Source organism: Dipodomys spectabilis, unplaced genomic scaffold, assembly GCF_019054845.1.
Source record: "Dipodomys spectabilis isolate Male_0828 unplaced genomic scaffold, ASM1905484v1 ptg000215l, whole genome shotgun sequence".
NCBI lineage: Eukaryota > Metazoa > Chordata > Mammalia > Rodentia > Heteromyidae > Dipodomys > Dipodomys spectabilis.
Window position 1 is genome coordinate 10,701,641 of NW_024870892.1, and position 22,250 is coordinate 10,723,890.

Here is a 22,250-nt window from a genome sequence, read left to right on the forward strand (position 1 = left end):
TCATTCAAGGCTGGCACTCTACCATTTTAGCCACACATATACTTTTGGCTTGGCTTTATAAATTTTAGTTTTATTTTTGTTTGTCCTGGGGCTTGAACTCGGCCCTGGGCACTGTCCCTGAGCTCTTCAGCTCAAGCCTAGCTCTCTACCACTTGAGCTACAGTACGACTTCTGGTTATCTGGTGGTTAATTGGAGATAAGAGTCTCCTGGGCTTTCCTGCCCAGGCTGGCTTTGAAGGTGATCTTCAGATCTCAGCCTCCTGAGTAGCTGGGATGACAGGCGTGAACCACCAGCACCCAGCTTCCCTACCACTCTTGCCTTATAAAAAACCCTTAAACATTGCACCAGTTATTCTGCAAGGTTGAAGCTGCCTATGGTGCCTACCCTTTTCTCCAACAAGTTTCTGGCTTGAATTCAGGTCCTGGGCACTCTCCCCTAGCTTTCTTTCTCAAGTCTAGCGCTCTACTACTTGAGCCACAGCTCCGTTTCTATCCTTTTGCAAGTTAGTTGGAAATAAAAGTCGCATGGACTTTCCTGCCCTGGCTGGCTTTGAACCGTGACCCTCAGAATTCAGCCTCCTTAGTAGTGTGAGCCACTCAGCACAAAAGCACATTTTCAAACTTCAGGTGAGGGAGACCGGAAGATACGAAGGTGCTGTGTTCCAGGGCTCAGACTGTGCCGCCTAAGCAGGACTTGGGGGTAGGGTGGCAGTTACCAGGGTGGCAGACCTGCGTTGTCCCTAGAGGGTGTGTACGTGTGCATGTGTCCACGCACACCTGTGTGTACACACATGTGCATTTGTGCAACTACATGTGTGCACCTGTGTGTGCCCACTTGTGTGTGTGCCCATAGGTGTATGCACACCTGTGTGGACCTGTGTGCACACAGATGCATTTATGTGCACAGGGAGACCCCACGGTCTTGCCCCCCCACTTGACCCCACCCCGCCCCCGAGTCCTGCCCCTGGACGGCCACACCCCCGTACTGCGACTCCGTCCCGGTCCCCGCAGCCCCACCCTAGAGTCCGGCCCCTGGCTGGCCCCGCCCCACCCTAGAGTCCGGCCCCTGGCTGGCCCCGCTCAATCCGAGAGTCCCACCCCTGGGTGGCCCCGTCCCCACATGGCCCCGCCCCTGAGTAGCCCTGCCCCCGCGCGGCCCCGCCCCACCGCGCGGCCCCGCCTATGGGTGGCCCCGCCCTGACTGGCCCCGCCCCGCGTGGCCCCGCCCCTGACTGGCCCGCCCCACCCGCGCGGCCCCGCCCCTCGCCGCCCGCCCATGGGTGGCCCCGCCCCTGACTGGCCCCGCCCCCTCTCGGCCCCGCCCCACCCGCGAGTCCCACCCGCGCGGCAGGGTTGCCCGCTGTGGACGTTGAGCTCTCCCCAGCTGCCTTCCCCACCGCTGAGGAGCCGCCGCCTCCCGGCCCAGGGTGAGGTGCTGCCACTGCCAGGGCAGCACAGCTTGGGGCGCGTGTGCGGGCTGTGCCTCAGCCCAAGGAGAGGCAGAGCGGCCGGCCAGACCGGGCCAGGGCCGGGCCAGGGCGTGGTGTTGGGGTCAGCCGGCCGTTACCCACCGTGTGCGCCAGCACCGCCCCGAGCCTGCAGGGGTGTTAGAATCATGGCCGCCCCCTTCCGGGACGGCTGGGCGCCCCCCCCCGCCACGGATTACCCCACTGATCCCCCCACTTCCCTATCCTGCCCCTCCCCCCTCCCCCACGGACCCCCCCCGCGCGGCCCTTCCCCCCTCCCCCACGGACCCCCCTACGGCCCCTCCCCACACCGCCCCTCCCCCTCCCCCACGGACCCCCCCAGGACGCAGCCCCTCCCCCACGGCCCCCTCCATAGGACGCGGCCCCTCCCCCACACCGATACTGCCCCTCCCCCCTCTGCCACCACCCCCCCCCCCCACGGCCCCTCCACCCCACGGGGACATCAGCCCTCGCCTCCACTGCCCCTCCCTCACACCACCCCGCCCCCTAGGCCCTGCCTCTCCCCCCAGGACCTCCCCCCATAGGCTCTTCTCCCACACTCCATTGCTCGCTCCGCAGCGCCCTCCCCCTGGGCTCGGGACCCCACTCACTTGGGGTTGTTGAGTGGTTAGCTGGAGGTCAGCCTCATGGGGCCTCGCTGCCGGGGCTGGCTTCCAGCAGATCCTCAAATGAGTCTTTGATGTCTATTTCCCATGGGTGTTTTTGGGAGTTTGAGTGTAGGTCTGTCTGGCCATGAGGAGTTTGATAGCGCTAATTTTCTCTGGACCGGTTCCAATAATCTAATCTATGATGCAAGGTCCCACTGTGATGGTCAACAGTGACAGAGCAGGGGCCTGCCCTGGCTGCGATGAACGTAGTTATCCAGGAAGACGAATCAAATTTTGGGACCCTCCTTTCTCTTGCCGGTCCTTTTCCCTTTGTAGCTGGACGTTCTTTCTCACCTGTGACAGACTGTCTCTTATGACCCCTGAATTGTTTGCATAAGAAGCAATTTCCTCCCAGAGCCATACATAGACCCCCTTGTTGGAGAAAGAGGCAATCCAGACCCCTTTGGTTTGGCAGGACCATTTCAGCTAGGGAATCTTCTTGGCTCTCAAGCTGTGAGACCAAGTTTTTTTAGGTGGCCAAGGTCAGTGTCTGAGTAGACAGTTTCCAAGGTTCATGTCCCCTTTTATTAGCGCCTGGTTGACCTGGCAACTCCCAGTCCCAGTAGTGCCGGTACCAGCATTGGTACTCTTCCACTCAGACAAGGATGGTGGAGGGTAGATGAGGGTCCTCCCCTCATGCCCATCATACAAGTACACTTGGGGAAGAATATCCACTAGAATGCATACTAGAGGTGTGCTTTTAAACATAGAGAGGAGGCACCCTTGGTCAACGTATTTGTGCAGGTAAACCAGGTATGGCTAGGTGCTTGGTAGAGTACTTCAAAGCTGTCGTTTACTACAGTTGTATTATTGCAAACTGAAGCATAGGGGGAGCACTGAAGAAGGTAACTGGGCCACAGCAAGCAAGTCCCAGATCTCTGCACATCTCCTAGCTTTAGTCGAGTAGGTACCATTGGCAGCATATTCCGTGAATAAGACCAAGCCCAATATAGTAAGGGGTTTTGAATTTAAACAGATCTGCCCCTAACCCCAACTGAATATTGTTTGCCACATGATGGATGGTGTTTAACATGGTGAGAAGGGATATCTCAGAGGAGATTGGTGGCTGGAACCACACTGGACTGTCTCCCAAAGGAGTAGCTGTTGGGGGAGGGGGATGGCTGGGTTTTGAGTCAGGTTTGGCCCTACTTGTATCTGTAGGGCCATATCAACAAGCAGGCCTATAAGCCTCCTTTGGCTAGCCTGGCATTTCCTTTCAATAGTGCCCAGATACTTTCCTTTTAATATATATCTTTGTTTTGTGCCAGTCCTGGGGCTTGAACTCAGGGCCTGGGCACTGTCCCTGAGCCTCTCTGTGCTCAAAGCTAGTGCTCTGCCACTTGAGCCACAGTGCCACTTCCAGTCTTTTCTGTTTATGTGGTACTGAGGAATCAAACCTAGGGCTTCATGTATCCTAGGCAAGCACTCTACCACCCCTCCTCTTGATTTTTTTGGGGGGAGGGGTCCGGTCCTGTGGCTTGAACTCTGGGCCTGGGCGCTGTCCTTCAGCTCAAGGCTAGGGCTCTACAACTTGAGCCACAGCGCTACTTCTGGCTTTTTTTCTTTTTGCTTATGTGGTGCTGAGGAATCGAACCTAGGAGCTCATGCATGCAAGGCAAGCGCTGTACCACTGAGCCACCTTCCCAGCCCCTCGCCTCCTCTTGATTTCTGACTTGAGTTTCTGACAGATAGGCAGAATGGGCAATGTCTTTAACAGTGATTGATTAAAAAAAAAACCTTTATACTCAAATTTCTGATACTTAACCCTGAATTTTTAACATTGGAGGAAATAAATCCTAAATCCTCAAAAGATATACTTTTTGCTAAGCCAGATAACTTTTGATTACAGTGCTAACAGCTTTTATTTAGAACATGTTTACACACAGACACTTGTGCACAAAGATCTTAAAATGTACAAAAATGAATATTGACTGAACATTTTTGGAATTCCAGTGGCAAGAGATACCTTTACCAAGCTCATGCTTACAGATGACCAAGATTTAAGATAAAACTTTGCTAACAAATTAACAAATCAACTTAACATCCCCCAGCTCCATTTTTCAGGGCTTGCTTGTTTAACAAGGCATTAATATTCCAATTGACCTTTGAATACCTTCAGATGGAGAAAGAGTAGGATGGGGGTTACTTGAAGCTAAACTATTCTGACTACATCTTACCCAATTTTAGACAAGAGCACTTTACAATTCCAATTTTTAAGTTTCCAAAATTAATAGGAGTCAGAACCAGGACACTGAGGCCACCCATGCCCTGACTCCAACCTCCAGCTGTGGTCCTGAGCAAGCTGTGGCTATAGCCAGATGCTAGAACTTTGACTTCCCCAAGAGATATCCAAATGAAGAACAAAGACACAGAAAACGATATGAGACCAGAGAGGAACACAAAAATCAAAGGCTGAGTTGGGGCACCATGAGTGCCTCCCTCCCAGTTCAGACCTAACTAGAACTCTACCGTCCTAAGAGCCAAGACTCTTTACAGTATGAGAAATACCAAACCATGAAAATAAATCCTTGGGGAAAAAGAAGAAGAAAATATCCCGAAGGAGAGCAGATACAAACAACTCAAATTGACAGGAAAAACAAAAAGGGCCCACATACATCACAGGACAATTCACAAGAATTCAAATGGGTCCTACTCTAGGGACCCCCAACAGTTCCCACTAACATATTAGGGGAGCTGGTGGCAGGGAGTTCAGGCTGCATCTGGCCCTCCCACAGTCCACCATACACACAACTACCCAGATAAATGAAATGATATGACCCACTTCCAAAAAGGCAGGCAGAATCCTGGGATGTGGAGAGGAGACGCTGATGCAGGTGTCAAAACTTCCCTTGGAATCTTCTGGAGCCCTGGAATGTCTCAAGGGGCACCTCCCCTAGAGGATCCATAGAGACTGACAACTGGGAAGGAGAGGCCAGCAGTTCCTGGGTGTCTGACCCAAGAAAGATTTCCCAAGTGTTGGTAGGCACAATCCCGTGGGGGCCTCCAAAATGTATCCCAATCAGTGAGAAAACAAAGGACACCACAATTAATAATCCAAATGACAGGAGTTTATTACTCAAGCTGGTGACTGCATGGGGGCATAGATGTCCCAAATCATGCAGCACTGAGACAGCCCTGAGTTAACATTTTAAAGGCAAAAACCACATCCTTTTTGGCAAAAATATAAAGTTTTTTTTTGTTTCTAGTTTGCAAAGAATACACAGAAGCAAAAATAAACATTAGTAAATCCAGACTTATTTCCTGGAATACTGGGCAGATGAAACATTTGGGTTTTTTTTTTTTTTGTGTATAAAACCCGCTGAGCAAACAATTTGCAGTTTTTCACAAAACCCACTAAACAACAGCTCTGGGGCCTTTTTCCTTTGGGGGACAAAATGGCATTACTTCTGTCAGGCTTCATAACCTACTTCATAACCAAAAAACCGGAAGTGGAGATGTGGCTCAAAGTGGTAGAGTGCTAACCTTGAGTGAATATGTTCAGGGACAGCACCTTGATCCTGAGTTCTAGCCCCAGGAGGGACAATTAAAAAAAGTATCAGCACTCAGCTTGAGTTACGGTGCTCCTGGCAGCCTGCCAAGACTCCCAAGGTTGCAGCCCTGAAGCAGGCACCACCTGCTAGTGTTGCGGTTGATTGTCGTCTCAGGAACTGGAGGAATGAGGTCCACAGAGAAGGATTAGTGAGTGCAATGAACTTTAGTTAAGAGAGAAGTATTTCAGTAGCTGCTTTTTTTTTTTTTTTTTTTGTCATGGGGTTTGAACTCTGGGCCTGGGCGCTGTCCCTCTGCTCTTCAGCTCAAGGCAAGCACTCTACCACTTGAGCCACTGTACCACTTTCCAGTTTTCTGGTGGTTTATTGGAGATAAGTGTCTCACGGACTTTCCTACCCAGGCTGGCTTTGAACTGTGATCCCTAGATCTCAGCCTCCTGAGTAGCTAGGATTACAGGCGTGAGTCACCAGTGTCCAGCTGCTTTTGTGTCCCAAGTAGCTGAACCTAGTAGCTATACCCTGGGCTGTGCTCTAGTTCTCCCTATTAGGTCTGTTTATAAGGTGACTTTTTGTGTGTTTGTGCTGGTCCTGGGGCTTTAACTCAGGGCCTGGAAGCTGTCCCTGAGATTTTGTGCTCAAGGTTGGTGCTCTACCACTTGAGCTACATAATTAGAGATAAGAGCCTCAAAGACTTTTCTGCCCAGGCTGACTTTGAGCTGAGAACCTCATCTTTTTTTGGTCGGTCATGGAGCCTGAACTCTGGGCCTGGGTGCTGTCCCTTAGCTCTTCAGCTCAAGGCTAGTGCTCTACCACTTGAGCCACAGAGCCACTTCTGGCTTTTTCTGCTTATGTGGTGTATAGGAATCAAACCCAGAGCATCATGCATGCAAGGCAAGCACTCTACCACTGAGCCATGTTTCCAGCCCGATCCTCATCTTGAGTAGCTAGGATTACAGGCAGGCCTGCTGGAAGGTGACTTGTATTCATTGAGTCCTCACCATTCTAATTTGTTGTTAGTTCCCAACCAGGTTCCTTCTGTAAATTCCCTCCCACCGAAGGCTCTTGGAATTTGAGGAGCTAGAAGGGACTAGGAGTGGTCTGAGGCAAGATGTTTTGTTGCTTGCTTTGTTTCCACGTATTCTTTGAAATATTTTAAAAATTATTTCATCCTTCACTGGCCTGGTCAGGATGCTCATCAGGATTTCTGGACCTCCAGCTAACTGTGCCTCACAGCTCTAGTCTCCAAAGGCCATCTTACCCTCTCCTACTATCAGTCAGCTCACTGACAGAGCTCAGAGGCAGGACTAGAGAAAGCCCCAGAAGGAACCTGAGGACACTGGTCCAGCAGCAGAGCACAGCATAGGTGTGTTACCTTGAGCCCACTCACTGTACAGCTCTGCTGGACTCTTCCAGCCAGCCAGGCTCCCCTGCCTCCCTGTTTCTGCGAGTCCTGGGGCTCCCTTGTATTTTCTCCCTGCCTATGATCACCTCTACTTGATACTGTCTTGGGTTCAGGTTCCTTTTCTCTATGGATAAGAATCAAAGGGAAAGAAGGTATTAAAGGCAGACAGAGTGAATTTATTTGAAGGTGAAAGGAACAGTGAAATGGACTCCTTGTAAAGAAGGAGTCCTGGAGCCGTCTCCCAGGTCCCCCCTCCTCCTTTGGTGTGCTCCTGGTCCCACTGGTGGTAGGGTGGACATGCAAGACTCATGATTTGTTCCCCCATCTTACCATCTGTCTTAAGTCATTCCCTACCCCATGTTGGAGCCAGCCTCAGCTGCCATTTTCTTTTTTTTTTTGGGGGGGGGGGTGGTCCGGTCATGGGCCTGAACTCTGGGCCTGGGTGCTGTCCCTCAGCTCTTCAAGGCTAGCGCTCTACCACTTGAGCCTCAGCGCCACTTCCGGCTTTTTCTGCTTATGTGGTGCTGAGGAATCGAGCCCAGGGCCTCAGGCATGCAAGGCAAGTGCTCTACCACTGAGCCACCTTCCTAGCCCCATCAGCTGCCATTTTCTACCTAGCTGGTGTTAGAAATGCCTCAGGATATTGAGGTGTTGCAAAGGAATACAACTTGAACTTGGCAAGGCAAGTTCACTTCTGAGCCAGATGCTGGTGGCTTATGCCTACAACCTGAGCCACTCAGGAGGCTGAGCTCTGTGGATCGAGGTTCAAAGCCAGCCTGAGCAGGAAAGTCTGTGAGACTCATCTCCAATGAACCACCAGAAAACTGGAAGTGGTGCTATGGTTCAAAGTGGTAGAGTGCTAGCCTTGAGCTAAAGAGCTCAGGGACAGCACCCAGACCCCAAGTTCAAGCCCCATAACCAACAACAAAAAAGGTTCACTTCTGTGCGGAAGGCAGTATGAGTACACCAAAAGAGTTGTAAAGCAGAATGACCCTCTGTGCCATCTTTTAACCTGGCACAGTGAGACTTTCCCCCCTTCCTGGATTGGTTCAGCTCAGGGCTAATAGTCTTTGGGATAAGCTAACACTCAGCATTTGAACCAGGAGTGGGGAGTTTTGTTGGCAGGCTCTTAACAAAGGACTCACTGGAAGAACCTGGCTAGTCTGGGCAAGGAGGGGTTTATTATTAGCAGAGAAATAACTCAGAAAAAGAACCCAGAAAAATAGTCTTACAAAGGAATGTAACACAGATAAAAAGAGTATTCCAGAGTTGGAAGTATGGCTCAGTTGGTAGAGCGTTGTCAGTGAGGGAAATATTCAGGTACCGAGTTTGAGTTTGGGTCTCAGACCAAAGAAAAGAGTAATTCCTACACTAGGAGGCCTTGCATTTCCTGAAACCCAGTACCTTGGAGGCAATACACTTGGTCAGTTGCTAGACTGTGTTGCTAAGTGGGGTGTAGCCTTTCCTTCATTTACTTCTGCAGACTGTTTTCCTATTACAGGTAATAGGCTTTGACAGCAACCCTCAAATAACTATAGGGTGTCTTAAGCTTTAGGCTCCCTTACTGAGGGACCCAATGAGTTCCCTCCATGTTAAAAGCCAGATTCTGTCTTATAGAGCACAAGACAGGATACAGAGAGGTCAAGATAAGCAGATGTGGGACACTAGGTGGAGAGTCTCAAAGACTTGGGCCAGGTAGGTCATGTTAGTAAAGTGCTCAACGGTTGAAGGGTCAATGGGAAAGACAGGAACACTCTCAGTGACACAGGTTTTATTGAAAACCTGAGAGGGACTCTCAGCATCCTACCTGGAGTCAGGAGCGAGGGCTCCATCCAACCTCACAGTCAGGGTTTTAAGGAGATGAGCAGGGATTGGGGCATGGTTCCGTTGGTAGGGTACTAGCCAAAAGGGAAAGTACCAGATACTGAGTTTGAGTTCCAATTTCACACCCCCCCCCAAAAAAGGAGATGAGCAGAGGGGATGGGATGGGTGAGGGGGAGAAGGGGATGTTGCTGATGATCTGGGAATTGTCAGTTACAAGAACTTTATATCCTGCTGAGATGACAAGGGGAAAGTGGGTCTAAGGTAGTAAGCCCTGGTGGCAGAAGGCTGCTTGTCATCAGCAGAAAAGATAAAGACTGGGGATTCCTCCACCCTTCCCATGGAAGAGCTTTTGTTCTATCTTTAAGAAATGTCTTTTGCTCCCCACTTCACTGTTGAGCCCAGTCATTTCTCCTCTACTCTTGCATGTAATCCCCATTCTCACTTAGGTCTCATCTTGTATCTGTACAGACAGTAGGATCCACTTCTGCCTGTTGTCTTCCCCAAGAGTCGTGCCACACTTAGTTCTATCTCTCACCTGGTTATAATGACATCTGTCATCCAGTTAAAAGCACCTAGCACGGCTGCCATTCTACAAGGCTCGGGTGTGAGCTTCACTGTCCTTGGATCCCCCTTTCTGCCTGCAACACTGGGAGGGAGCCTCGGGCAAGGGGTTGGGGGCAGGCTAGTCTGAGTTCCTTTTTAACTTTGGCTGATGCGTTGTGTAGAATGCGTCCATTAGTCTTTGACCCACAGAACAGAGAGGATCCACTAACCCCTGGAGTGTTGGTCTTAGAGGGTATTGCTTTTATGGAGGAAGGACTTGAGGAGGCCTTTAAATGAATTTGTACTGGGTCTGAATTTAAGACTGGGCCCTGGACTGCCTGTACTTTGGGGTGGATGTCTGTCTGTATGAGCAGGGAGGATGAGAGACTGGCCAAGTCTCATAAGAATAGATCTTTAGAAGAGCCAACATACTCTGTCCTAATTGAGGGATCTGTCTCTCTGGCATAGTAAAAGAGAGAACAGGAGAATATGACATTGATATCTCATCAATCAGAAAAAGTTACCGAGTTGGAAAGAGACAGGAGACATCTTATATGTGGTTGCTTTTCAGGAAGAGGAAGTCCAGTCCTTGATTCAAAAGGAGCCCAGCAGAAACTCAAATCAACATCTCCCCCCCCCCCTCCCCGACCCAGGAAGTACATCTCTTCTTTGATTGGTTGAGTTTTGCCCAGGCCTCTGGGGATCTCTGATTGGATCTTCTACCTAGGAGCACAAGTGAGGAAATAGGAAGGTTTATTTTCCTCCACATTGCCCTTTGTAGGGCACGTGTTTCTGGAGATTTTGGAGGCTGTCTGGCCTGACAGAACATGAATAGTCTATTGTGCTGTGTCATTATTCCTCACCATGTTGGCCTTTGCTGCAGTCATCATTTTCTACCCCTGATTATCTAACAGAGTAAGCTAACTGTCCCTCAGAAGCAGAGCTTATACTTCAATTTGTGCACCTGTGCATATGACCTTGCATATGTTTTCATACATGTTTATAATTTAAATCTAACTTCCATATATGAGCGAAAACGTACCCTGTTTGCTTCTCTGAGCTTGAATTACTTCATTTAACATAATTTATTTTTACTTTATTTTTATTTATTTTTGCTAGTCCTGGACCTTGAACTCTGGGCCTGAGAACTGTCCCTGAGCTTTTTGTTCAAGGCTAGCACTTCTACCACTTGAGCCACAGCACCACTTTTGGCTTTTTCTGTTTATGTGGTACTAAGGAATCAAATCTAGGATTTCCTGCATGCTAGGCAAACACTCTACCACTAAGCCACATTCTCAACCCTTTTTTTTTATGTTTAAGGTTCATCCATTTCCTTGAAAATGACATTCTTTCCGAGAGATGAGTAAATTTCCATTATGTATATGTACTTATGTACCTACTTATGTATAGCTCTATAAATATATCTATATATTTGCATACTTATATATGTATTTCTGATACTTCCAGCATTGATTTTTTTTTTGGCCCAGGTTTGATTATTCAGTGCCTTTTGTGATTCCATATGTGTTTTGGGATTGTTTTATCAACTCAGTGAAGAATGACATTAGGATTTTGACAGGTGTTCCTTTAGATAATATGATAATAAGGTCATATCATCTGCCAGTAGGAATAGTTTGACTTCTTCCTTCATTTTTAGATTCCTTGTAATCTTGCTTTATTGCTCTGGCCAGAAATTCTAGGACTGTAGTGGACATCCTTGTCCCTGATTTTAAAGGAGATGGCTTTAGTTTTTAACCATTTAGTATGATGTTGGCTGTAGGTTTGTCATAGATAGCCACTATTATGTTGAGGTATGCTCCTTCTGTTTCTACTTTCCATAGAGCTATTGCCAGAACAGATTAGATTTTGTTAGATTTTTGTCAAGAGCCTTTTCTGTATCTATTGAGATGATCATATGATTCTTGTCCTTGGCTCTGTTAATGTAATGCATCACATTTCTTGATTTCTGTATTCTAAACCAGCTTTTCATCTCTGGGATGAAACCAACTTATAGTTGTTGAAGTTAATCAGCAAGTAGTTTTATTAAGAAACTTTGTTCATCAAAGAGTTTAGTCTGTAGCTCTCTCTCTTTTGTCTCTTTGTCTCTGTTTCTCTGTGTCTCTGTCTCTGTCTCTCTATGATCCCTGTCCAATTTGGGGATGAGTGTAATGCTGGCTTCATAGAATGAGTTTGGTAGGGATCCTTTCTTTTCTACTTCATGGAAAAGTTTGAATATTGGTGTTAGAGTTCTTTAAAGGTCTTACAGAATGCAGATGTGATCCCTTGGGGCCTGGAGCTTTCTTTGTTGGGAGACGCTTTATTACTGCTTCAGTCTTACTGCTTGTTTTGGCTGTATTTAAGTGGGTTATATCTTCTTGGACCAGCAATGCCGCAAGCGTGACCCATAGTCACCACCCCTTATGTCTCCACTCTTAGGCTCACTGAATAATCCCCTGAATAGGGGATTAAAAAAATCCTATATCTCATGGCTGCAGCTTTTGTTGTTATATTGGAATCTGTAGCAGAAAGAACTGCATTTTACCAAAAGATGTCTTTCTCTATCTTGTGGCAGTCTCTGTCAATGGTCACCTTCGGGCTGTATTACATCTGTATTACAGCTGTGTGTCCTCCCCGGTTTCTGGGGACCCACAGTCAAGACCCTGGGGTCTCTGTGCTCAGGGTAGGCAGATCAGGGCTTTAACAGTCTGAGGGTATTGGGCTGAAGCTGTGGCTGCTGTCTGCTGGCCTGGCATTCCAAGTCCTCTTAACCCAATGGGACAGTGTCCTGATGGCAGGTCTCTGTGGCCACCCCTATTCCTTGGGCTCCCAGAGAAGTCCTCCCAAGATGGTGACTTTCTACCTCTTCCCAGGCTACAGGGGGCACACTGTCAATGAACTGGAACACATGGTCAGCGAATCGGGACACCTGGTTCATGTCCCAGTCCTGGCTCTCCCAATGGATCAGTCTCATCTCCAGTGCCTCCTGTGGGCTTCAGCCACAGTAACCGTCATTCTCAATGGCTGCCATGGCCCACACACATATGTGACCAGAGTCTCCTGGGGTCATGAGGCGCCCAAAGGGTAAACCCTTGAGGCACATATTTTTGAACAGGGCATCTGCCTCTGTATGTCCAGGGTCACTCGTAGACTGTTGGGCTGAAAATATGTAACATGGAAAACCTGTTTATGTCCTCAGTTCCAAGTCCTGTCATAGGTCTGCTCCCCCTTCTGGACCCTTCCCACTTGTCATTCTTGCTTTCCCACAGGCATAGCCCCACTGTCAATCCTTCCCTGCAAATCCTGTAATGGTCCTAGGCGGGGTTTGTCTGCCTGCCAGGTGGCCCTTCCTTTTGTTTTATGCATTTTTGTTGCAGGGAAAGACCTTTGCACAGTGAGAACAGCATAGCTGTTGATTGTCCATCTATATCAGCGGAGTCTACACTGCAGCTACTAGAACTGCCATGTTACATGGTGGGACACCTTTCTGGGACTCATGATGGTCTGTTTGGCCAGGCCCATTTTGGTTCTTCTTGTTTTTCTCTATAAATGGTTCTGTGCATTGGTCTTTGTTCTCCTGTCCTTGTTTTAAAAGCCTTGTAAACTGCGTTGTGTGTACATCTTTTCCCTTGAATGTCAGGGTGACATCATAGATGCCATGGTTCACACAGGCATGAGAAGTATACCCAGAGTTCCAGATGGTCTTGCTGGGGCCATGGGTGTCCACACAGGTCTCCTTTTAGTGGTGAACTGCTGGTCGTCCAGGCTAGTATGTTATAGCTGCAATAATGTGGCATAGGCTCATTTCCCTTAGCACTGGCACCATTCAGCACAGGACAGTCACTTAGTGTCGTGGTAATGGGAACAAAAATCCACCCCCCCTTTTTTGTCAGTTGTGGGGTTTGGACTCTGGGCCTGGGCGCTGTCCCTGAGCTCTTCAGCTCAAGGCGAGCGCTCTACCACTTGAGCCACAGCGCCACTTCTGGTTTTCTGGTGATTCATTGGAGATAAGAGTTTCATGGGCTTTCCTGCCCAGGCTGGCTTTGAACTGGGATCCTCAGATCTCAGCCTCTTGAGTAGCTAGGATTACAGGCATGAGTTACCAGTGCGTGGCTAGGGCAATACCCCTTCATTAACCCATGCATCCTGGCTGTCCCCACGGGCCAGCTGAGCATTGAAGGGTCCCCACACCATCTGGTGCTTGCTGCATTACATTCTACATGTGCTGCCAGAGGGTCAGATTCGTAGTTATAGAGATTGTTATATTTTCTTCTTTCCTTCCTTCCCTCCCTCCCTCCCTTCTTCCTTGCTTTCTTGCTAGTCTTGGGGCTTGAATTCTGGACCTGGGTGCTGGCCTTGAGCTCCTTTGTGCTCAAGGCTAGCACTCTACCACTTGAGCCATAGAGCCACTTGTGGTTTTTTCTGTTTATGTGGTGCTGAGAACTAGCATGCCAGGTAACCCCTCTACCACTAAGCCACATTCTCAGACCAATTGTTATATTTTCTCAAGAGAGGATCAAGGTATCTGCCTATTAACCCCAAATCCTAGTAGTCAAGCCCTAATAGATTTGCCTGGCTGCTGTTGGCTTTGCTTGGCTAAGACATGCAACTCCTCAGGGTGTGCTGCACATATGCAGTCTGTTTTACCTCAGGGGACCCCACCTGCCCACCCTGCTATCAAATTGCAGATCATGCTCCAGTTGATGCTTTGCAATGCTTTGGCCTCTATGCATCACCAAGGTAGAAGGAATAATCTGCCCAAATTGGAGGCAGCAGTCTACAAGCTTGCTCTTCCAGCATGGTTACCTTGGCCTCCGGGCTGTCTGCACAGTCCTCTCATGGGGCACTTGTCTTGCAAGGCTGGATCTTCTATACATTGTAATCGTGTAAGAACAGCCATGCTACCTGTCATGCGGATCTGCAATGCTCTTCAAGGAACATCTCCAGCACATGTCCAAGTGCCTCTTGCAGTATAGCAGCCTTGCTGCTGGATCCTTCCATGGTCTCTGCAGGCACCCATTGCAGCCACAGGTCACCACAGGGTACCACCACCACCAGACACCACATGTATCAGTGGCCCCATATCATGCACTTCATTCAGATCTGTCAGAGGAGTGTATAGTTGATCCTGCTGATGACCCCAGCTTATCAGACTGACCATCTTGGCCAGTGGTTCTGGTGCAGGTCCAGTGGCCAACTGGAAGAAGGTACAGGTGGCCAGAGGTAATCGCATGGAGATATTGTATTTATTGTTAGCATAAGCTAGGAGGGCATGGGCAAGTCACCTGGGCTTATATAGTAGGAGAACAACAGAGGTTTATTGCTGAGACCCTCAGCACCCCAGGTTGGTATCACGGCATGTTACATAGGGTCACATTGTATCCCTGCCTTGGTCTGTGCGGTGGGCCCAGTGACTGAGGGTTTCTTGTGATGCACACATGTGACCTCCATACTGGCTCCCTTATACCTCTCTACTGGAGGTAGTGAGGTTGAATCCTTCCGAGAGATTCTTCCAGATCAGGGGAGTTTCTATCATCTTGGGTGTCTCCATATCTGTGTGTGGTCCTATGCTTTCGTCTTTGGTACAGCCAGGCTTTCCAGACTTCCAGCGTTTAAGCTGACTGACTCTTCTCACTATTTGAGAATCTCTTCTCAATGCACTTTTTTTTTTTTTTTTTTTCGTCTGTCATGGGGCTTGAACTCTGTACCTGAATGCTGTACCTCAGCTCTTCAGCTCAAAGCTAGCACTCTACCACTCGAGTTGCTGCGCCACTTCCGGTTTTCTGAGTGGTTTATTGGAGATAGGAGTCTCACGGACTTTTCTGCCGGGGCTGGCTTTGAACTACGATCCTCAGATCTCAGTTTCCTGAGTAGTGAGGATTACAGACATGAGCCACCGGCGCCTGGCCTCAATGCACCTCTTATGACTGATTTACTGAAGTGTCTATGTCCAGATGTCCTTGAGTTATAAGCCAGGTGGCCTCAATGTGGATTACAGGCTCACACAGATGCTTCTAGTTCACCGTTCTAACCATTTTCCTCACTGTCGTTTAGACCTTTTGCTTTATGTAGTGTCATGTTGGCTTTCTTTTTCAGGTCTCATACATTTCCACATTGAGATTTGTTCATCTAAGGTCCAAGTGTTAAATTGCAACGAAGTTTCTGGTTTGGGGTTTTTGGTCACTGAACATTTTTTTTCATTGACTTACTCTGCATTTCGGCAGGAGAGGGTGGTAGCAGGGTTGATGTGCCATTTTTCACCACCGGGGGGAGGTGTAACTTGGCAATCACAAATTTGCAAAGTGTGAATGCTGTACAGACTTTCTGATCCTGGCAGATTGAATGATGATTTGGGCAGGCTAAAGAAAAGGTGAGTCACAGCAGGACTGATGGTCATGCTTGATGCAGGACTCTGCAGCCGCCATCACAGTGGTAGCGCTCTGCCTACCAGAGGTGTGTGTTTGTACTCCAGCTAGACAAAAGTGGTGTCTGGCCAAGTACAGCCTCAAGGTGACCACGAAGGTGATAACATGTGTACATGATTGAAGGTTATGGGAATGCGCTGAATCGTAGTCCTGTGGAAGTGAACTCAGAGAAGACCCTTCAGAAGTTAAGAGGCAGTGGCAGCCTTGGGCCCACAATCCACCCTCTGTTGGGGGAGGGGAGGACCCCTGCCACAGAGTACCTTGTTGTCTCTATGACCACCATTCAATTGCTTCCTCCATGGGGGCATCAAGAAACACTGTTCTTTTTTTTTTTTTTAAGCAAGTATTTATCTATTGGTCAGTCATGGGGCTTGAATCCAGGGCCCCGGTGCTATCCATGAGCTCTTTTCTTTTTGCCAGTCCTAGGGCTTGAACTCAGGGTTTAGGCTCTGCCCCAAGCCTCTCTGTGCTCAAGGCTAGTGCTCTACCACTTGAGGCCCAGAATCATTTTTTCTGTTCATGTGGTACTGAGGAATTGAACCCAGGGCTTCATGCATGCTAGGAAAGCACTCTATCATTGCCACATTTTCAGCCTTCCTTGAGCTCTTTTGCTCAAAGCTAACGCTCTACCACTTGAGCCATAGTGGTTTTCTGGTGGTTAATTGGCAGTGTGAGTCTCATGCACTTTTTTGGCCTAGCTGGCATTGAACCTCGATCCTCACTGAGCTCTCAGCCTCCTGAGTAGCTAGGACAGTAATCCTAGCTCACCTCTAGGCATGAACCACTGGTAACTGGACCCTTTCTTAAAATTTTGTAAGATGCGCGTTGAATGTTTGACTGCATTCTCTGTCCCTTCTTTCTTACTTCCTTCCCCTTAACCCCACCCAACCCCTTCCAGTACTCATTTACTGGAGCTTATTTTGTTGAACTTTGATTTATCTTTTCTAAGGAATTACAGTGAGTTCTCTGCTGGAGCTACTATATTTCATTCAATGAATACGTTTATGTACACTTGTATACTACCCTAGCATTTACTTATATGTTTATAAATGAATTCTACCTTCCACATATAAGAGAAAAACATGCAACCTGACTTGACAGCATAGTTTTTCTAGGTCTTTCCATTGCTATGCAAATGAAGCAACTTTTTTTCTAATGGATGAGTAAAATTCCATTATGTATGTAATGCCACATTTTCTTAACCCACTTGTCCATTGAGACATGAGCTGATTGCAGACCTTGGCTGTGGTGGATAGTGCTGCAGTGCACATTGTTGTGCTGATAGCTTTACTATATCCTAGTTTGTAATCTTTTGGATAAATGTCCAAGAATGGGGCTTTGTTCTAGCCTTTCAACTGGAGTGGATATTTTGGTCATTTAGATGGTTTCTTATAGGTAGAAGATGGTTGGGTCTTGCCTTTTGATCTGACCAGTCACTCTGTCTTTTGGTTGGAGAATTGAGCTCATCGATATTGAATGTTAGAGCTGAGAAGGATGTGAAAGATCCCAGTGTGCTACCTCCCATGTTGGGGTTGTGTCTCCTCTGTTCTTGCTGCTTATCTGCTCACCTGATGGGGTCTGTTTTCTCTGACTCTTCCATGTTTGTCTTGATTTCCTGTATGTGGGACATCTGAGTATCTTCTGTAGTGCTGATTCGGTGAATATAAATTGTTTTAGTTTTATTTGCCCTTCAGTTATGAATAAAAGCTTGACTAGATACAGTATTCTCAGTTGGTAGTTGTTGGCATTCAATGCTTGGCACACACCATACCAAACCCTTCTTGCTTTTAGGGTTTCAGATAAGAAATCTGTTAGTTGGATAGCTTTTCCTTTGTAAATAATCTCTCTTGACAGCTTTCAGTATCCTTTCTATTCAGTATGTTCAGGAATCTTGCCTGGAGAGCTATTTTGTGGGCTGGTTTAGGTGGGTTGGCATCTTTCTTTGCTGTCCTCTGTGTTCTGCAGCTATCTTCTTGGTTGTTTAGGGCTAGGGGAGGGGAGAGATGGGGTGTCAGTCCCCAGGCCTTGTGCAGAAGTTCTCAGTCCTTCTGCTTGTCTGGGGTTGTGGGCAGATTGATCCATGATAGGTTGGAGATCAGATCATCTGCCATTTTTTCCTGCTGGCCTGGTGTAGTTCCCTCACTCATCAGCTGTGACTTGGCCTGGAGCACCATTTCCTCTATTCTTACCACTGCTCTGTGGGCACTGGCGGCTGCTGTGGGCTGAGGTGGTCCACAGTGCAGGGTCGTGTGGTGGGTGTGCTCTCTGGTGTGGAGGAGTGCAGGCAGGCCCTGTGGGTCTCTGTTAGGTGCTCTCCCTGGCAGCTGCCTCAGCAAGGAAGACTTGAGAGTTCCCCCTCACCAGCTACATGGATGGCTGTGGGCAGGGCTGGGAATGGGACTTGGTCTGCTGTACCTTTCCTACTGATGATATGGGGTCCGTGGCTGGGTGCTCACCATTCACTGGTGTTAGAAGTCCCTGCAGAGCCAGGCAGCAACCTTGTGGCACTGCTTTGTCTCTGAGTATGGTGGTGCACGTTCCTGGTTCCAAGCCTTCTGCCTCAGAGTTGCAAGTATGTTACTGTTAGTGAGGCGCATCTTTGGGTCACCCAGAATAGAGAGGGGAAAAAAAATGGAGAAAGACCTCAGACTAGAGACTGTGGCTTTTCTTATAGATGCTTAAATTTTGAATTTTCCTGGTGCAAATCTTTGTTTACAGTTTTTTTTTTTTTTGATGTCCTCTCTTAAGGTAGAATTCTGTAGTAGGCCTGCACCTCTGCTTGACTAGAGCTGAGCTGGGGTTATTCCCTGTCATGACTCCGCCATCTTGCCCCTGGATCCTATTTTCCGTCTTCTCATTGAACATTTTATCGGCAGATCTTGGAGTCCAGTGTGAGGGGTGTCCTCTAGGTCCCTGTCTTTCTGTTCCATCATTGTATCGTGGTTGTTTTCTAGGGGAGAGGGTGTGGCAGTTCCTTAATTTCTCATGTTTCTTGTATTTTGGTGATGGGCTTTGAAATATTTTGTTGGATGGTTCTCTATCTTCTCCTGTTGACTAGGTTACTGATGATTGGAAGGGTGTTTTCCTCTACTGGTGTGTGTTGTATGTCAGCTCTAGTACCTTATCCCAGTCTAGACAACTTAAAGTCTTACACATAGTTGGATATTGCTGTTACTTTTTATCCCTCTTCAGCATCACTATCTGATCATAGGATTGGTGTTTTGTGGTAATGTTGGGGTTAGTTAGGCTCTTTGGGGCTGGAGGGGTGAAACTAGAGATGGGGTGTGGAGAGAGCAGTGGGATGGGGACTGGAATGCACTCGGTGTTGGTTTGGAGATTAGCTGTGCTGGTGAGTAGTGATGCCAGGGCTAGAGGAGAAGCTGAGTTCTAAGGGAAGGGAGGGATGAGGAGGAAAAGATTGGGAGATTAGCAACAAAGTGAGTTGTTTAAAGAAAGAACTTTTCATCATTTAGGGGCTGGGAAGGTGGCTCAGTGGTAGAGCGCTTGCCTTGCATGCATGAGGCCCTGGGTTCGATTCCTCAGCACCACATAAGCAGAAAAAACCAGAAGTTGTGCTATGGCACAAGTGGTAGAGCGCTAACCTTGAGCTGAAGAGCTGAGGGACAGCGCCTAGGTCCTGAGTTCAAGCCCCACAACTGGCAAAAAGAAAGAAAGAAAAATCTTTTCGCCATTTGCTATGATCCTTGCTGATGGTCTGTCATATATAACCTTTGTTGTGTTCTTTCTGAATAGCTTCTCCAGAGCTTTTCGATTTTGTCAGAGGCTTTTTCTCAGTCTATTGAGATGATCATATGATTCTTTGGCTGTTTTAATGTGGTATGTTACATTTATTGATTTATATATAGTAAACCAGCTTTGTGTCTCTGGAATAAAACCCACTTGATCATAATGTACAATGTTTTTGATTAGTTGTTGAATTCTGTTGGCCAGTATTTTATTAGGGAGTTTTGCATTTTTGTTCATTAGAGAGATTTGTCTATAGTTCTCTTTTTTTGTTGAGTTCCTACCTGGTTTTGGTATTAGTGTAATGCTAGCCTCAAAGAATGTGTTTGGTGTAGTGGTCCTTCAATTTCTATTTCATGGAAAAGTTTGAGGAATACTGATGTTTAGTTCATTTTTAAATGCCTTGAAGAATTCAGCTGTGAATCCGTGTGGACCTGGACTTCTCCTTGCTGGAAGACTATTACTTCCTCTATCTCATTGTTTATTTTGATTTGTTTAAGTGGTTTATATCTTCTTTAGACAGCTTGTATCTCTCCAGGAACTTAGCTATTTCTGCCAGATTTCCCATATTACTTAAGTATAGGTTTTGAAAGTAGCCCCTCATAATCTTTTGGAGTTCTTGGATGTTTGTTGTGATGTTAACTTTATCATCACGAATTTGTTGTTGTTGGTCATGGCACTTGAACTTAGGGCCTAGGTGCTGTCCCTGAGTTTTTGTGCTTACCACTTTGAGCCACAGCTCCATTTCTGGTTTTCTGGTGGTTAATTGGAGATAGAGTCTCATAGGCTTTGCTGACCTGTCTGGCTCTGAACTATGATCCTCAGATCTCAGCCTCCTAAGTAGGGAGGATTACAGGCGTGAGACACCAGTGCCTGGGTCATCATTGCTTTTACTTATTTTAATATTTTCTCTTTTTTCATAAACTTAGATGGAGGTCTGTCAGTTTTATTAATTTTTTCAAAGAATCAGCTACTGGTTCTATTGATTCTCTCATCATTTCTTTAATGATGCTTTTGTTTTTTCTCTTTTCACTCTTACTAAAGTCCTCCTCTGAGTTGTTAGTTTTTGAGAGTGGCATGTTGTCTTGATTGTTGATAAATTTTGGGATCTCTTGTTGTGGTTTCCTCATATGTTTGGCTTAGGGAGTAAGTTCAGCTGTGATGGGAGTGGTTTACTGGGTTCCTGCTGAGTGCTACACTTGGTGGTATCACCTGTGCAGAGAGGTATGGGCAGTTAATTGAATCCCTGCCGGACACTGTGCCTGGCACTGCACAGAGGGACATGGACAGTTCAGTGGGTACCCACTGGGCACCATGTCTGGCAGTGCCCTGTCCAGAGAGACTTGGGCAGCTCCATGGGTCCCTGCAGGTATGGTGCCTGGTAATTTCCCACAGAGTGTCACAGATAGTTTATTGCAGTTTGATTGGGCACTCTTCCTGGTGGGGTACTGACAGGGTGCTGGGGCTTACTTGGACTTTGGCTTTGGTGGCTGTGGTAGGGTGGAGGTGGGGTTTTCGGCCCAGGCACACATTGCTGCTGGTGTTAGAAATCCTTCTGAGTCCTTTAACAACCTTGTGTTGATGCTTTGTTTTGACTATGATGGTCCTGACGTGTTGCCATGGCTGCACCTTCCAGTTCCAAGACTTCAGCTTCTGGATCACAGGTATATTGTTGCCCTTTGCTGGTGAGGCTGAGTCGTGGGAGGGTTGTGAAGGCTTGTGAGAAAAAGAAGAAAATAATTGGCAAAACTCTATGACTGGTGCCTGCAGCCTGGCTGCAGGAGTCGCCTGCTTGAGCTCCTCTGTGTATTTTTAACTCTTATAAATCCTTAAATCTTGAATCTTCTTGGAGTTAAGCTCTGATGACTATAGTTTGCATGGTATGTTCTCTTGAAATGGGGTTCTGTGCTGGACACTGTTTCTCTACTTGGTCAGAGAGTGCTTGGGTCAATCCTTGTCACTACTCTGCTACCTTGACTCATTCTTCTGTTTTGTACGCCCCCTCCCTCGCACACACCCCCCCCCCCGCCCCCGTGTTCTCTCCTGAGGATTCTCTGCATTCCCAATCTGAGGATCAGTGCTGAGAATTGGTTTGAATAGGTTATGAGCCTCAGGGCTCATAATTTTCTGCCTTTGTTCTGCTGTGGAATGAATCGCTCATTCTTGGCTCCAGGGCACTGGAGCCCTGGGTGCCAGGTAAGGATCCTTTGCCCACGTAGGGTTTGAGGATTGGGCCCATCCCTCATCATCCATTCAGTCCATCTCTGTCCTGTGTGTGGGATGGGGTTTTGCCATGCTTCTCACTGTCTTTGTGAGGTCAAGTGTCACATGCCTTCCACTCAGGCTCTGTGTGCTGTCAGGGTGGAACAAAGTTTGACCACTTTGTCTCTGCTGTGTGGAACTCTTTAGTGGGACCCTCACCTGGGGTGGTGGTAGGGGTTGGCCCCATGTTCTTCCTGGAGTCCTCTAGTGACTCCCCCCCCCCCCCCACGGGAGGGAGGAGCATGAAGGTCCCCTGTTAGCTGCCTTCCTTGGGCCCTCGGGGAGTGGTGCACACCATGGCAGGCACCGGCACCATCTGCATCGGTGTCATTTTCCAAACCTCTGAGGTGTTGATCTGTGTCTCTTTGCTGGTGTGATGGGCATGCATGTGTTAGCAGTAATAAAGATGC